The sequence below is a fragment of the Balaenoptera borealis genome, assembly GCF_965194805.1.
Source record: "Balaenoptera borealis genome assembly, chromosome: 5".
Classification (NCBI taxonomy): Eukaryota; Metazoa; Chordata; class Mammalia; order Artiodactyla; family Balaenopteridae; genus Balaenoptera; species Balaenoptera borealis.
Genome location: NC_138862.1, coordinates 145,808,794 through 145,826,526, shown reverse-complemented (window position 1 = coordinate 145,826,526; position 17,733 = coordinate 145,808,794). Strand labels below are relative to the sequence as shown.

Sequence of the window (17,733 nt, the reverse complement as noted above, 5' to 3'; positions counted from 1 at the left end):
TTGAACCCGTGTCCCCTGCATTGGCAGGCGGATTCCCAACCACTGCGCCACCAGGGAAGTCCTATATGTTTTTATGTACTAATGTATCCCTAGCATCTAGAACAGTGCCTGGCACAAAGTAGGCATTCACTACATATTACCTGAATGGATGAATAAGATCCTGTAATAGATGCCTCTTTTTTCTAAGCAAGTTAAAATGTTATTCTTTCCTTGCAACCAAATCCAGAATTATTCTTGGTGAAGTGGAATTTTTTACAATCCTACCTCAGAAGGAAAGAGAAAGGGAGGCAAGGAGTAAGGAAATATACCTCAGAATGCTATCCTGGGCCACTAGGATTGTGGCTCCAGATACAGCTCCAGACCAGATCCTGTCAGAGTCCTGTCCACCACAAACCCAGAGATATTTCGAGTTTGGGTTATTAAAACCTCTCATGTAGAATTTAGTCTGGTTTAATAAACCACAGGTCTGTCTACTTGGTTTCCAAGACCACAGATTTTAGAAAGTGGAAATCAAAAGATAGTCTGTCCATAAACAAAATGAAATAATGTCATTTGCATCAACATGGATGGACCTAGAGATTGTCATACTGAGTGAAGTAAGTCAGACAGAAAAAGGCAGATATCATATAATACAGCTTATATGTGGAATCTAAAAAAAAAAAAAGGTACAAATGGACTTATTTACAAAACAGAAATAGAGTGACACATGTAAAAAATAAATTTATGGTTACCAAGGGGGTAAGGTGTGGGGGAGGGATAAATTGGGAGATTGGGATTAATATATATGCACTATTATATATAAAATAGATAACTAATAAGGACCTACTGTATAGCACAGGGAACTCTACTCAATACTCTGTAATGACCCATATGGGAAAAGAATCTAAAAAAGAGTGGATATATGTAAAAACAAAAACAAAAACAAAAAAAAAACCACTCTGTCATTTGCCTACTTCCATCCCTCCTATTTGTATATGTCTTCTTATTTATCCTTCAATGGATCAACATATAAATAACTGGCCAGGCAGTTAGAGACTGGCAGAAATCTTAGAAGCTGGCACTGAGCTCACTGTCAATAGGAAATTCACATGAATGAGCTCGGATTGGCAGTGGTTTGATGTAATGTCCAGGGATTGAATAACTTGCAAACCCCCCAGCAGATATGAAACACACAGCTTACTGAGAATCACATCATTATTGAAAAAATGCACAATATAAGTCAATGTGCATGACAGGTTGAGACATCAGTATACTAAAACAAAATAAAGATTGCCTCTCTGGACAGTTTATCCAACTGGCCTGAGAAGGTTCCTTGAATGGCATTATATATGTTTTATTCTTTAACACTATTGACTACCTAACATAGGCTGAGAACTATAATAGGAGTTGTTGGGCAGAGAAGAAAAATTGAGTACATATCTCAGTCTGCAAACTAATCCTCTAGCAGATGGCTAAGACATATTCACCAATTGTCACATACTTTTGACCAAATGTAAAATTCAGAGGCAAGCCAAATGTGAAAATGAGAGATGAATGAAAACATTTGGATATTGCAATCTATTAAGGAATGACACAAATGGCAAATCCTTGAATGTGCGCTGTAAAAGTGGACCTGGCATTGATGACTTTATTTCTCCAAGTGTGTATGCTTTGACCCAGTTTCTATTATTTGCTAAATAATTCAACATGATGGCCATCTGATTCAGATGGCTATGGCACAGCATCTGTGGTAGCTATTACTGGGAGGATTCCTCCAAAAGACAAGTAGAATCATTTCACCCACGAGAACAGTAAAGCAGAGCGATGCCACACTGGCTGATAAGAGGTCACTGAATACTGAAGTGGATCAGGTCTTAGAGACCATCTTCTAGACCAGGGTTCCACAGAATGAAGTCCTGGCAGCAGTGGCAGCAGGATCACCTGGGAACGTGTTAGAAGTGTACGTTCTTGGCCCCATCCCAGACCCACTGAATTAGAAACTTTGAGGTGGGGGTCCATCAATCTGTGTTTTAACAAGCCCTTCAGGGGATTTTGGTGCCCGCTCAAGTTTGAGAACCACTGATTTAGATAGTTTCTTACTTTGGAGATGACCACAGTGATCCCCAGAGGTAAAACAAGTGGGCCAAAAAGAATGACAAGCACCAGGTGGAAATCTCACACAGCACAAAGTAAGGTTGCTACTGGAATACCAGAGAACCACCACCTCAAGCCTCAGTATTTTTATTAGTCAGGCTTTTCACAGGAATTACTTGACCCTGTCAAATTGGATAACTTTGTGTGTGTGTGTGTGTGTGTGTGTGTGTGTGTGTGTGTGTGTGTGTGTATTTATACAGATATGGGTTGAAGTATAAGGAAACCTCAAGAGGTAGTGTAATAACTTAGAGCTGGTAAGATCAGAAAAGCAGGTACCACTCACAGGCCTAAAGGGGAAAAGGGACAAAGGGAAGAAGCCATGTAGACAAGGAAGCCTTGAAAAGTGCAGTGACAACATTGTAAATCAACTACACTTCAATAAAAAAAAAATTAAAGCTGAAAACAAAAACAAAAAATAACAACAACAAAAACATTGTACTGGAGATTTTAGCCAGTGCAATCAGGCAAGGAAAAGAAATAAAAGGTATCCAGATTGGAAAGGAAAAAATAAAAGAAAGAAAGAAAATAAGTGCAGTGATTTTACTCATGGGACACAGCCAGCCTGAGGCTGTCTCACAGGGAGGAATCCAAGTGTCAAAATTCTCTGACCTCACTCTCCACACTCCCTCTGATTGTATCAGGGCTTCCTTCTGGGTCAACCCAATTGGAAGCCAGAAGGCAAAGGAACTCGTGGGTATAATCCACACAAGCCGCCTCCCCAGGCAGAGAGTGGGGTGAGGGAAAAGATGGAGGTGAACTTGAGAGGGCATATGGGAGCTGTTTGACACAATAGTCAAGAATGGCCAGAGATTTCTGGAAATCACAGCAAAAACTAGAAATTCTTCTTCTTCTTCTGTACTCCAATTGCTTTCTTCTCAAGAAGGTATCAAACACCCAAACCACTCAGCCATCCAGAAAATAGTTATATTTCATTGCTAGTTTTCCCTAATGATTGTTCTTAACTTCTTTATCAGTAAAGAAGGTAAGAACAGCCTTATCTTCTTATTTAGCTGGGAGTGTGGTCATCACACCTGGCAGATATGTTTCCCGTACAGTTAGGCAGACAATGTGACTAGGTTCTAGCCAATGGTACACAAGTATAAGTGATGTCCATAACTACAGGGATTGTTCTTAAAGCACCTCCTTCCTGCTGACTGTGAATTCAGGCAAAGTGGCCGGCATTCTGAGCTGTCTTGGATCATAGCTGATTTTGACAAGGATTGTATCACACTGCAGGGGCAACAAGCTGGAAGGAGCCTGCATTTTTTAAAACTTTATTTATTTATTTTTGGCTGCGTTGGGTCTTTGTTGCTGCACACGGGTTTTCTCTAGTTGCAGTGAGCGGGGGCTACTCTTCGTTGTGGTGCACGGGCTCCTCATTGCGGTGGCTTCTCTTGTTGTGGAGCACGGGCTCTAGGTGCACAGGCTCAGTAGTTGTGGCGCACGGGCTTAGTTGCTCCGTGGCATGTGGGATCCTCGCAGACCAGGAATCAAACCCATGTCCTCTGCATGGGCAGGCAGATTCTTAACCACTGTGCCACCAGGGAAGTCCCGGAGGCTGCATTTCTGACACCAGGGAACACGAGACCAACCCTGGGTTGACTCTCTCTCCACTTTGTAAGTGGGTGGAGAAATAAATTCTTATATTCTTAAGCCATTTATTTAGTGGTTCCTATTGCTTGAATCTAATTATGACTAACATAATCTTTAAGTTCTAACATGGAAAAATCAGCAAAGGCATACATTAAGGGTTAAATTATGCCACCACCACCCACCTAAATTCATATAAAGAAGCCCTAACTCCTAGTAAACTGAAAATAGAGCTACAATATGATCCAGCAATCCCACTCCTGGGCATATATCCAGAGAAAAGCATAATTCGAAAAGACACATGCACCCCTATGTTCATTGCAGCACTATTTACAATAGCCAGGACATGGAAGCAACCTAAATGCCCACTGACAGATGAATGGATAAAGAAAATGTGGAATACTATTAGCACAGTAGTATTCCACATCTTCTTTATCTACTACTAGTAATGCTACTTTTAGTAGCATTACTAGTAGCAATGGAATACTACTCGGCCATAAAAAAGAATGAAATAATGCCATTTGCAGCAACATGGATGGACCTAGAGATTATCATACTAAGTGTAGTAAGTCAGACAGAGAAAGACAAATATCATATAATATCACTTATATGTGGAATCTTAAAAAATGATACAAATGAACTTAATTACAAAATAGAAACAGACTCACAGACTTTGAAAACAAACTTATGGTTACCAAGGGAGAAAGGTCGGGGGGAGGGATAAATTAGGAGTTTGGTGTTAACATATACACACTACTCTATATAAAATAGATAATCAACAAGGACCTACTGTATAGCACAGGGAACTCTACTCAATACTCTGTAATAACCTAAATGGGAAAAGAATCTGAAAAAGAATGGATATATGTATATGTATGGCTGAATCCCTTTGCTGTACACCTGAAACTAACACAACACTGTAAATCAACTATACTCCAATATAAAAAAATTAAATTAAAAATTAAAATAAACAAATTTTTTTAAAAAATAATAAAAAGAAGCCCTAACCCCTAGTACCTCAGAATATGACTATTTGGAATAGAGCCTTTAAAGATGTGATTAAGCGAAAATGAGGCTGTTAGGGTAGGCCCTAACCCACACCACCTAGTGTCTTTACAAGCAGAGGAGACTAGCATACACAGACACCAGGGATAAGTGCACAGTGTGGGACGCTGTGAGCTCACAGGAGGAAGGCAGCCATCTGCAAGCCAAGGAGAGAGGCCTCAGGAGAAAGCAAACCTTGACCTTGGACTTCAATCCTCCAGAACCGTGAGAAAATAAATCTCTGTTGTTTAAGCCACCCAGTCTGCAGTGCTTTGTTATGGCAGCCCTAGCAAACTAAGACAGCATGTTATTAGGTTAAAGAAAAAAACAGCAAAATGCAGAATGATATTATTCATTATTTACGGGTAATATGCTGAAGTATAAAAATGTATAGACAAAGATCTGGAAATATACACCAAAATAAAAAAAAGATGACCATTGTTAAAACTGGGGAGTTAGTGGGGTACTGGGGATGGAGGTTAATGGGGAATTTCACCTCATCTATAGGGAAAATGTATTCAAGATTCAATGTGAAATTAATATTTTTAAAAATCTATTTACTTCTTCTCTGGTATGGGCAGGACTTTGATTCTGCTGAGCTCTTATATTTGAAATCCAAGGCCTCTGCCCATGGTGGTGGCATGCAGTATAAAGAGGATCTCCCAGAGCTGAGTAACGTGTTTGGTTCTGGTCATGTTTTCTAGAAGTGAACCATGGTAGCCCAGGCTACCATGTACTTGGGGTACATGATCTGCAAAGCTGTGGGAGAGCCATTAGGGAATGATGCCCATAGGGCTGTGGAGTCCTGTTTACATAGATTACATGCTGAGTTGTCTGGGATCAAACCAGGAAATATAGGGAAGTGGCACCATAATGGAAAAGAATATAAAAAAGAACATACATGTGTGTGTGGCTGAGTCACTTTGCTGTACAGCAGAAATTAGCACAACATTGTAAATCAACTATACTTCAATTTTAAAAAAAAGGAATATAGAGAAGTGGCCAAGGGTTCAATGATCAGGAACGTGTTGTAATGTAGCTTACATTAGAGAGGGAAAAAGGGGGACTGCCCTGGCAGTCCAGTGGTTAGGACCTGGCACTTTCACTGCCAGGGCCCCGGGTTCAATCCCTGGTTGGGGAACTAAAATCCCACAAGCTGCACAGAGCAGCCAAAAAAGTAAATGGGAGAGAGAGGGAAAGAAACTCCTTCAGCTGGAAATTAGAGTAATGATTTTGATGTTAGGTCTTGGATTGCCCCAGGAGGGACTAATTTTAAAACTGCACATGGAATTATTTCGGTCAAGACAGGGATGTAGAGAACAAGCCTTCTTGGGATGGGTGCTTCCCACATCCACGTTTCCACAGAAGAGAAGAGAAGTGGTCCCTGAAGGAAGAGATATCCAGGATGTGGGATACGGAGATGTACCCTGAGACTTGGTGTCTATTACAGGAATAGCACAGATTTATAATTAGAGCAGCCAATGAATCACAAAGGACGTGGTAACATGGCAACCCTTAGAACAATGGGATGAGGAAATAGGTCACAGCTCTACCTGGCAGCGGGAAAATGTTATTTCTGAATCCAGCACCTGGGCCTGGTTAAGAGACGGTTACCCTGGAAAGAAAGGATTAGAGGTTGCAGGTTTACATGGTTTAGTGTGAGGAGTTTTAATGATAGAGGATATAGCTATTCCTGTGATAGTTGTGTATTAAGGCAGAAAAGTAACACGAAAGAAAAATGAAGCAAGAAAAACAGATGGGGAAAAAAATCACAAATTGGATCCTTTTCATAAGATAAAAATTTCAAAGAACACTTGTAAAAGGTGGGTAGATGTTATAAGGGTGGAATGTTGACCAGAAAGAGAATCTGGAATAGGGCATAAGCCTAGCTAAAACAAATGAGTTAAATGACTAAATTTGAAAGAAATTGTTGTTAAAGTGAGTCAGACCTGGTGGTAGAGAGAGACAAAACAGGGGAAGAAAAAGAACATCATTTTAACCATAAAACAATAACCCAATGAAGTTAAAGTGCTCCAGGTAGATTCCATTTCTAGCTGCCATTACGACAGGATCCTCACCTTATGGAAACGGCATTATAGTATATATATAAATATATATATATATAAAACAGAGTTTTTAGGGGCTGGACCACACAGGTAGCTTCCCTTTGGAGGAAGGTCTGGGAGGAGTTTATGCTACAAGGCAAAGAATGATGTTAAAACGGGGAGAGAGCCTGACCTGAGTGCAAAAATGTCCCCTTGCAGCGGGACTGAGAAGATCTCCCAGTTTCTGCATACATCTTTCTTCTGCTGACTCTGGCTGTGAGACAGGCTGGGACCTGGGACCTGGGACCCTTTGCTGCAGTGCTTGCACCTGGACAAAGTCTCCTCCAGCAATAAAATACAAAGAAACTATAAGGGACTAAAAATAGCTGTGTGCATGCACAGTTGGGGCAAAATTATGGACAAGATACAAAAAGACCAAAAAACCCAACTGCCACTTCTGAAGAGCTGGGAGCAAAAGCAGGGAGTCGGGAGCAAAAGCAGGGCACTGCGCATGCCCCCTGCACTCAGCACCACCTAAGGGGTGGGCAGACCATCTAAGGCACCCCTCCGGCCTGAGCCCTGGCCACACCGCTACCCTCAGCTCATATAAGGAACCAGCTCGCCCCTCCTCCAGCAAGCGAGCAAGGGAAACTGTTACTTGTCCTCGCTCCCCTCTGCTGCAGCAGGGGCCCTCACAGGGGCCTTGCTTGAACTTCTTGTCTGGCCTCTTATCAATTTGTATTGACTGGGGAAGGCCAAGAACCCTGACCAGTAGAAGTTGGTGTCACAGTCAAGCCATGCGTCCTATGGTGATATACTCACACGGTATATGAGTTCTGCTCCAGGCTCAGTGCTTAGAAGGAAATCCTCGAAATGAAGAGCAAGGTTTGGAAAAGTCAGGTGCTCTTCAGTCGGTACCTGCAGCCTGGCTGGGATTACTCATTTCTATCACCCGAGAGGTCTAGGGTGCCCAGAGTGGGGAGTGGATGGGAAAGTCAACAGCCCTGCCCACGCCTGTCCAGAGGGTGACTCCACCCATGACTGCTCCTGGGAATGAGGGATCAACAAATATCCTGTTCAAGTCTCTTCCACCTTAACCAAGCAAAATAGATCACTGGTGGCCTGGCAGGTACATCTGGTTGTACATTCCCAAAAGGACAATGCCCAAATGCTGCAGGCACTCCAAGGGACCCTATTAGGGATCTAGCAACCAGGGCTGCAGAGATCACATCCAAGAGGGGCATTCATGCCGCTGCCTGGGCTGGAGCTGTTTCCGGTAGCTTAAGTGGGCAAACGCACAGCTTTCCAACAAACCATCACTCCATTGTCTCCACTTTGATCTTTCACTCTTCCCTGCTGCACCTTGCCTACTCACCAAAAGCCTCCACCCCTTACACCAGTATCAGACCCTGCCCATGTTAGGTGACCCCTCTGAGAAAGCTGTGGAAGAAATACTAGAGCCTTACAAACATCATGACTAGTTCCAGAAAGGGTGTCAGCTGGAAGATCTAGAGAGGAAAGCTGCCTTCTGCTTCCAGAATATGCTAAAGTGGTCTAATCCTTCAAGTCCTGTAACAAAGCAATTTTAAGAAAATTTCAACCCAGCTCCCACCTCACAGGATAGAAGGCCAGAACAGGAGAAGAGATGTTCATTCCACTCAAGATCCTGTAACTGGACCCAGTCCCTTGCACCATGCCACGAAGTACAGGCAGAGCAGAAACCCAGCATCATGTGAGCTTTCCATCCCAAACTCTCGCCTCCACCTGCTGCTTCTTGCTCCTGGTGAATTTCTACGGCTCTCTATACCCATCTCAGGCTTTCCTTGTTGGTTGGTGTGAAACAGGTTTGGACATTCTCTTCCAACTTTGACACTACACCATTCTCACAGACATGCTACACTGCACAATTGCACAGACTGTGCACTGCCCAATGCCATAATGCCATTCATATTCACATGGTGCTCTTTCAATTGATACAGGTTCTCTGGCTTCACGCACTCATGACTACCAATAAGAGGCACTCCTACATTTTGCCTTGGTCCCATGAGAACTGTACGAACTGGACTAGCCCCTACAAGGAGAAGGGGACCTAGTTCACAGACCTAGTTCACACAGGTAGGGATCTACCAGTGAGAAAGCCAGTGAGAAGGAAGCAACCTATGGCTTGCAGGTTACAGCCAGTCTGGCTAGTTTTGAGATGTAGCTTGAGACCTAACTTCAGAACCAAAGATTTGAAAGCTGTGTTTGGATGGTTACTTCTCAAATATGGCCACATATTAACATTTTATTAACTCAGAAGCAGTGTCAGTTTTTAATTTTGATTTTTTTTTTTTTGCTTCAGATGTTTTATCTTTTCAGGATTAAAATTTATGAATTCTGTTGAATTATGCCTTGTGACTCTACATAGGTTTTTTTCTCTCTTTCCTTTCCTCCAAAACATTGCTCTTCTGAAGTAGGTGAGGAGCCATTAAGTCCACGTGTTTATGCTTTTAATTCACATGTGAATCATGTGAACAATATACAGGTTTGGGGGATGATTTTAATTTTATATACAGGTATCCCCCACTTTCTGAAACTTTCCATTAAGCCACTTCTTTTACAAAAGACCTACATCAGTACAATAATGGCTTTTTTTCATAAAACCAAAAATTCTCTTCAGATTTCTTTCAGGTACTGAAAACAGGTACTATATGCCATTTCAGCCTATGGTTTACAAAAGGTTTCATAGGAATGCTCTACTTTCGGATAGCGGGAGAAACCTGTAATTGACATCAAGAATAAACGAAAAGAGCGAGGTACAGAATGACACCTTATAAATTGACATTATAAGGTATCATTCTATACCTCGCTCTTTTCATTCAAAACCAAGTTTTTGAAATTTATAAGACTCATATCCTTCACCAACTTTTTTTTCCTCTTAATTCTTTACACATTCTGGATGTATACAGATATACATACTATATTTTTTTTTCAGGTATATATCCTCTTCTCCTGGTCTAGTGTTTGTTTTTAAATTGCATATGGTATCCTTTGTTATACATGTTTTTAAAGTTTTAATCTAGTCAAATGGATCAATATTTTCCTTCTAATTTTTTCATCTTAAGTCTGGTGAAAATATTATTCCCAACCCTGAACTCATAACCACATTCTCCTTTTTACCCCACAAGTTTTACTTTTCGTATTTAGGAACCTTTGCCTTCATACAATTTATAGTATGTTGTGTTTTTTGCCAGGGGTGTGCAACGGCTTCTCTCTCACTGAAAAGTTCCCATTTATGCATGGATGTGTTTCTGGCTTCTGTGCTGTTTCTTTGATCTATTTCAGTGACACTTGACCAATATCACATTGTTTTAATTGCAAAATCTCTTTAAAAACCTTGATATTTGGTACATCAAAATGCCTCTCATTTTTTTCTTTAAAATTATGTAAGTTATTCTTGGCCTTTTATCCATCCATATGAATGACAAGAATTACTTTTCAAGTTCCATACACAAATATACATACACATACAATCTATTATAATTTTTACTGGAATTACTTTGAACTAACAGATAAACATTGACTCTTCCCCTCTATGAATATGTTGTTTTCCCATATATTTAGGACTTGTTTATGCCCTTGAATAAATTTTATAATTTTCTCCATGAAGATCTTGCCCAGTGTTGCTAAAAATATTCCTAGTTTTCTTGCTATTATGATTAGGGTCATTTTAAAATTTCACTATATTTCTAATTGATTATTCTTGGAATATTGGAAACTGTTGATTTTAAAATATTGATTTGAATCCAGAAAATTTGCTGAACCTTCTTAATAGCTTTAATACATTGTCAATACATCCTGCTAGATTTTCTAACTAAACAATTTTACCATCTGCACATCTGGCAATTTTCTCTCTTCCTTTCTAAACCTTACACTTCCAATTTCTTTTTCTTACTCTATTGCATTGTGTAGGCCCACCAGGACACTAATTAATAATAGTAATGATAGAGGCATCTTTATTCTATTCCTAATTTAATGGAAATTAACCTAAATTTTCTGCATTAATTATGATGTTTTCATATGTTTGAACTCTTGATAATCTTCTTTCAAGTAAAGGAAGTACTTTCTAGCTGCTAAGAATTTTTAATCATGAATAATTGTGAGTTTTAGCAGCATCTTTGAAGATGATCTCTTTTTTTTCTCCTCCTTCAGTGTATTATTGATGTGTGTAACATTAATGGAATTTCTACAGTTAAGCTATCTTCCATTTTTGGGATAAACTGTATTTGGTCAGGATGCCTTATATACTGCTAGATTTAATTTACTGATATCTTATTTAGAATTTTTTCATCTCTGAGTAAATCAGTGTACCTTCTTTTGTACACAGTCTTTCCAATTTTGGTATCAAGTTTATATGAGCTTAAAATTAGTTGGAAAGTTTTCCCTCTGGAACAATTTATATAAAAGGGGATTATTCTTGAAAGTCTGATGAAATAAAAACATCTATGATTGGTACCATTAGGCAAAAGTGGAAGAAGGAGAGGCTTTAGAGTACAATTCAGTCTCTTTAACGGTTATTTGATTAACCTTTATTTCCTTTTGAGTCAATCTTGGCAATCTGTTTTTCTAAAAATTTACCTATTGCCTTCAAGTTATCAGAAATTTTGGCACAAAATGATTCAATATTACATATTTTCAAAATACAGCTATCAGGACTTCCCTGGTGGTCCAGTGGTAAAGAATCCACCTTCCAATGCAGGGTACAAGGGTTCGATCCCTGGTCGGGGAATTAAGATCCCACATGCCGCGGAGCAACTAGGCCTGCGCGCCTCAACTACTGAGCTCACACACCTCAATTACAAAGCCTGCGTGCCACAAACTACAGAGCCCACGCACCCTGGAACCTGCATGCCACAACTCGAGAGAAGCCCAAGTGCTGCAACCATGAGCCCGCGCACCACAACAAAAGGTCCTGCATGCCTCAACGAAGATGCTGGGTGCTGCAACTAAGACCCAACACAGCCAAAAATAAAATAAAATTAATTAATTAAATAAATAAATATTTTTTTAAAATTAAAAGAAATAAAATACGACTACCTTCTCTGTAGCCATGCTCCCTTTTTATTTCTGAAGTTGTTTATTTACACTTTATCTCTTTCTATCAATTGCATGAATATTTCAAATATTCTGCTTTGAGTTTTTGTTAATCATCTCAATCATTTCTTTACCTATTTCCCACAAGGTTTGATATGTAATAATTTATTTGTATTTTATTCTGAACAGTTCAAATTTTCCATTGTAATTTTCTAAACACATAATTATTTACAAGTACAGTTTAGTGCTCAAAAACATGAATTTCTATTGTCTTTTTACTATTCATTTCTAATCTTATTACTTTGTGTTCAGAGAGCATGGTGTATATGATACAGATTCCTAGAGTGTCATAGAGACTTCCATTGTAGCCAATTTTTATAAATGTACCCTGTGTATTTAAAAAGCATATATGTGCTGGGGATAGAAATCATATATCTCTACTAGCAGTTTGTTAAATCTGTTACTAAAAACCTTAAATATCCATCATACTTTTTTGCATCCGTGACTCGTAAGTTTTAGAAATGGATGTGTTACAAACTTCCCCTGGGTAATAGATTTTAAACTTTCTCCTTGTAATTCTGTCAGTTGTTGCTTTATATATTTGGAGTTTATGTTGTTTAATGAATACAAATTCCTAATGGCTTCTTCAGCCAATTGTGATCATTAGGTTATATCTCTATCATTATTAGCAATTTTTGTGTTAAATTCTAAGTTATATAGTATAAAAAACTGTTAAACTGTTTTTAAGTAGTATTTGCCTACTATATAATTTTCCATCCATTTATTTTCAAACTTCGTGAATTAAGATATTACCTTAAGTATTTATGATAAAACTGGTCACATACACAAAAGTATAGAGCCTGAGATAACTAGCCCCATTATGTCCATCACCCAGATTCTACTATTAATTAGCAAGATTTGCCACACTTGCTTCATCTATTCCTTTTTCTTTTTTGCTACAGTATTTTATAACAAATCCCACAATTCAGGTCATTTTACCCTTGCTTACTTCCAAGGCATCTCCAAAAATACAAACATTTTTTTACATATTTACCAGGCAGTTTGCACTTCTAATAAAACTAACACGAATTCCTTGGTATTATCTGATTCCAGTTTATATTCAATTTTCCCAATTAAACTTAAGATGACTTTTTATAATTGATTTGTTCAAATGAGGCTCTTAACAAGGTTCACAGAGTACATTTTGTTGTGCCTCTTTAATCTAGAGTAAACTTCCTTGTTTTTTCCATGCCTATCTTTCCCCAAGGCCTAAGGTCAGTTTTCCCATAGAGCGCCCCTCTATATTGTTTAACTAGTTTCTCTATCCCTATATTTCCAATAAACTGAAAATGATTTTTAAGGCAACACTGCACTCAGGTTGAACACTTTGGGGTAACATTTCTTCCTACATGAACATGACTTCATTAATTCATATAAGTATACTTCCATGTACCACTTTACCTCTAGAGCATATGTCTGCTCATCCCACTATAAATGATTTTGTTTCTGTCCTACCATCTTACTTCCTTTTAATTCTTCTACTAGTTAAGAGTTTATATATTCTATTCCTATCTTTTCAGGGACAACCCTTAATTTTTCAATCTGCTTCTCTACATAAGCTTTAAATTAATCAATGTCTCTATTCTCTTTCCAAACAAGAGAATTAGAAAGCTGTAACCATCCACATTGCAGCCTAGAAGTTGAGTCTACTTTTTTCCAAATGTTTCTCCCAAATTAATGCTATTATTTGTATAGTAACATTTATTTCGTATTACCAACCTGTTTACCGTCTTGTTCACCCTTGCTTTTTGCATCATAAACCTTCTTCAGGGTTTAATTTCCTTCTTAGGAAAATACTCCCATTATTAGTTTTTGTCATTTTGTTTGCCTTATTGTGTTTTCATTCAGGAATGGTCTGTAAATTGTAACCTTCTCAATCTTTATAGTTTTTTTTTTAATGTCTTTATTGGAGTAAAATTGCTCTACAATGGTATGTTAGTTTCTGCTGTATAACAAAGCGAATCAGCCATACATATACATATATCCCCATATCTCCTCCCTCTTGCATCTCCCTCCCACCCTCCCTATCCCACCCCTCTAGGGGGTCACAAAGCACCGAGCTGATCTCCCTGTGCTATGCGGCTGCTTCTCGCTAGCTATCTATTTTACATTTGGTAGTGTATATATGTCCATGTCACTCTCTCATTTCGTCCCAGCTTACCCATCCCCCTCTCCATGTCCTCAAGTCCATTCTCTATGTCTGCATCTTTATTCCTGTCCTGCCCCTAGGTTCTTCAGAACCTTTCTTTTTTTTTTGATTCCATATATATGTGTTAGCATATGGTATTTGTTTTTCTCTTTCTGACTTACTTCACTCTGTATGACAGACTCTAGGTCCATCCACCTCACTACAAATAACTCAATTTCGTTTCTTTCTATGGCTGAGTAATATTCCATTGTATATATGTGCCACATCTACTTTATCCATTCATCTGTCAATGGACACTTAGGTTGCTTCCCTGTCCTGGCTATTGTAAATAGAGCTGCAATGAACATTGTGGCACATGACTCTTTTTGAATTATGGTTTTTTCAGGGTATATGCCCAGTAGTGGGATTGCTGGGTCATATGGTAGTTCTATTTTTAGTTTTTTAAGGAACTTCCATACTGTTCTCCATAGTGGCTGTATCAATTTACATTCCCACCAACAGTGCAAGAGGGTTCCCTTTTCTCCACACCCTCTCCAGCATTTAATGCTTCTAGATTTTTTGATGATGGCCATTCTGAATGACCGGTGTGAGGTGATACCTCATTGTAGCTTGGATTTGCATTTCTCTAACAATTAGTGATGTTGAGCATCCTTTCATGTGTTTGTTGGCAATCTGTATATCTTCTTTGGAGAAATGTCTACTTAAGTCTTCTGCTCATTTTTGGATTGAGTTCTTTGGGTTTTTGATATTGAGCTGCATGAGCTGCTTGTAAATTTTGGAGATTAATCCTTTGTCAGTTGCTTCATTTGCAAATATTTTCTCCCATTCTGAGGGTTGTCTTTTGGTCTTGTTTATGGTTTCCTTTGCTGTGCAAAAGCTTTTAAGTTTCATTAGGTCCCATTTGTTTATTTTTGTTTTCATTTCCATTTCTCTAGGAGGTGGGTCAAAAAGGATCCTGCTGTGATTTATGTCATAGAGTGTTCTGCCTATGTTTTCCTCTAAAAGTTTTATAGTGTCTGGCCTTACATTTAGGTCTTTAATCCATTTTGAGTTTATTTTTGTGCATGGTGTTAGGGAGTGTTCTAATTTCATTCTTTTACATGTAGCTGTCCAGTTTTCCCAGCACCACTTATTGAAGGGGCTGTCTTTTCTCCATTGTATATTCTTGCCTCTTTTGTCAAAAATAAGGTGACCATATGTGTGTGGGTTTATCTCTGGACTTTCTATCCTGTTCCACTGAGCTATATTTCTGTTTTTGTGCCAGTACCATATTGTCTTGATTACTGTAGCTTTGTAGTATGGTCTGAAGTCCAGGAGCCTGATTCCTCCAGCTCCGTTTTTCTTTCTCAAGATTGCTCTGGCTATTTGGCGTCTTTTCTGCTTCCATACACATTATTCTTTATAGTTTGAATGATAGTTTAGCTTAGTGTAGAGTTCTAGACACACATTATTCTCCTTTATACCTCAGAAGTTATTTTATGGTCTTACAGGTACATTTCTGATGATGAGTGGTTTGTTTTCAGGCTGATTATTGAGATTTCATAGGCAATCTGGCTTAATGAAAGTTTTGTTCAATCTCTCTGTCTTTGACGTTTTCCTTTTTCATTATGATATATCTGGGTGTGAATTTTTTGTTTGTTTTTCCTATTCAAGAATTGTTATGCTACTTTATTTTTTAAATTTTTATTTATATTATAGTTGATTTACAGTGTTGTGTTAGTTTCAGGTGTACAGCAAAGTGATTCAGTTATACATATACAGATATCCACTCTTTTTCAGATTCTTTTTCCATATAGGTTATTACAGAATATTGAGCAGAGTTCCCTGTGCTATACAGTAGGTCCTTGTTGATCATCTATTTTACATAGATTAGTGTGTATATGTTAATCCCAAACTCCTAATTTATCCCTCCGCTCACTTTTCCCCTTTGGTAACCATAAGTTTGTTTTCTATATCTGTGAGTCTGTTTCTGTTTTGCAAATAAGTTCACTTGTATCATTTTTATTTTTTAGATTCTTTAATCTCAAGACTAATTGGATCTTTCTCAGGTCTGAAAAGTTCTCTCCATTAAGACTTCAAGTCTGGCCTCTCTAATACCTTTCTGTTCTGTCCCGTGTGATTCTCCTGCTGGAGAGTCTCATGTTACTTCACTATCTCTATGCTCTCCTTCATGTTTTCATTCCCTTCTCTCTCTGTGTTGTCTTCTGAGTGATTTCCAAGATACATCTTCTAATCCTATTTCAGTTCTATATACTCTTCTACTATACATGAAACTATAAACTATAGTTTATAGTATAGTATAGTAAACTATAGTAAACTATACATGAAAGCTATTTCAAGGTGTATATTTAGCATTTCTAAAATGTTCTCTTTGTTCTTTCCCAAATTTTCTTTTCTGTTTTTTCATAATAATCATTCTATCTTTGGAATGTCTCCTTTATTGTTCTATAATTTACAGTTATTGAGGTGTGAGTTTTGCAATCTGTCTGATTTTCTGATTCTCATAACTTTTAACTTTCAAACATGGAAGTAGAAGTTGATATCCGAGGGGTTCTCACATAAGCTGGGCTGAGGAGTTTCCTTGTGTGTCAGCTTCATGTTTGTCTCTACCATTGTCTAAGGGTCTCCCCAATGTCTGATTAAGTAAATCATTCAGCTAGGAGTTCTCATGCCACACAGAAAAAGCAAATAGGGAGCCCTCGTCCATCAGTGGTGAAGGTTTCATGTCCCGTGTCCCAGGCATTGGTCGGCATCCTAATTACTTCCTCAAGCTGGTAGTTGTAGACCCCATTGGTCCCCATTTCACAGATGGAGCAGTCTTGAGCAACTCCCATCTCAAATGCCCAATTCTAGTCCTTCACTTTGCTATGGGCCTTATCAAACTTCAGTGAGCTCTTGGTATTTTTAAAGCATCCTTTCATCATTATTTACATCAAAACAAAAAAAAATACAATATTTAGTGACTGAGAATATAGGAAAAGGGAAAATTAAAGAATACAAGTAATATTGATGGGGAAAGCACAAGTTTTGACTTCATACTTTTCAAGGGTGAGCTGTATTCTTAAGAGTGTTTGTAGAAAACAGGGAGCTGCTGCCTCATGAAAGGCAAGGAGGGTAGGTAGACTGAGGAGCCAGGAGACCAATCTTTGGTTTGAGACTCTTTGGACCACGAGTTTTTACAAACTTGTTGGCTTCTCAGGGTTTCAGCTTTCTAACTGCCATGTCAGAAAGGTTCCCCCACAGCAAAAACAAAACAGTAGAACAAAAAAACAGACATCCAGCTTCAGAGTCTACCATGAAGAAAGGTAAATTCCTGCAGGAAAATGTGTAACATTAACACTACAATCTTTTTAAGTAATACGTCTTAGTACAACAAGAGAAGGTTTTCGGAAAATAAGACCATAAATAAAGCCATAAAAAAATGGGATGGCTTTAGGCCCAGTCAGTCTGACCCTCGACTTCTGCTCCTAAAGTGTCACTTACCCAACTGAAACCAGCCTGAGAGGAAATCATCATTTTCTAGGCTTTGGGGGCTGGAGCATTCTGTAAATTAAGACCTTTCCAAGAGATATTACAATAGCTCCATTTTTAAGCTGTGGTCTTTCTTGACCTGGTCATAGAGTAAAATATGGTCTAAGC

At 38.7% G+C, this 17,733-nt stretch overlaps 1 long non-coding RNA gene across 1 annotated transcript in view; it reads right to left on the bottom strand.

Annotated features, from left to right (window-relative positions):
• Window positions 1-17,733, bottom strand: part of LOC309629127 — a 292,368-nt gene that overhangs the window by 233,131 nt on the left and 41,504 nt on the right. The gene's annotated exons all lie outside the window — the stretch shown is intronic.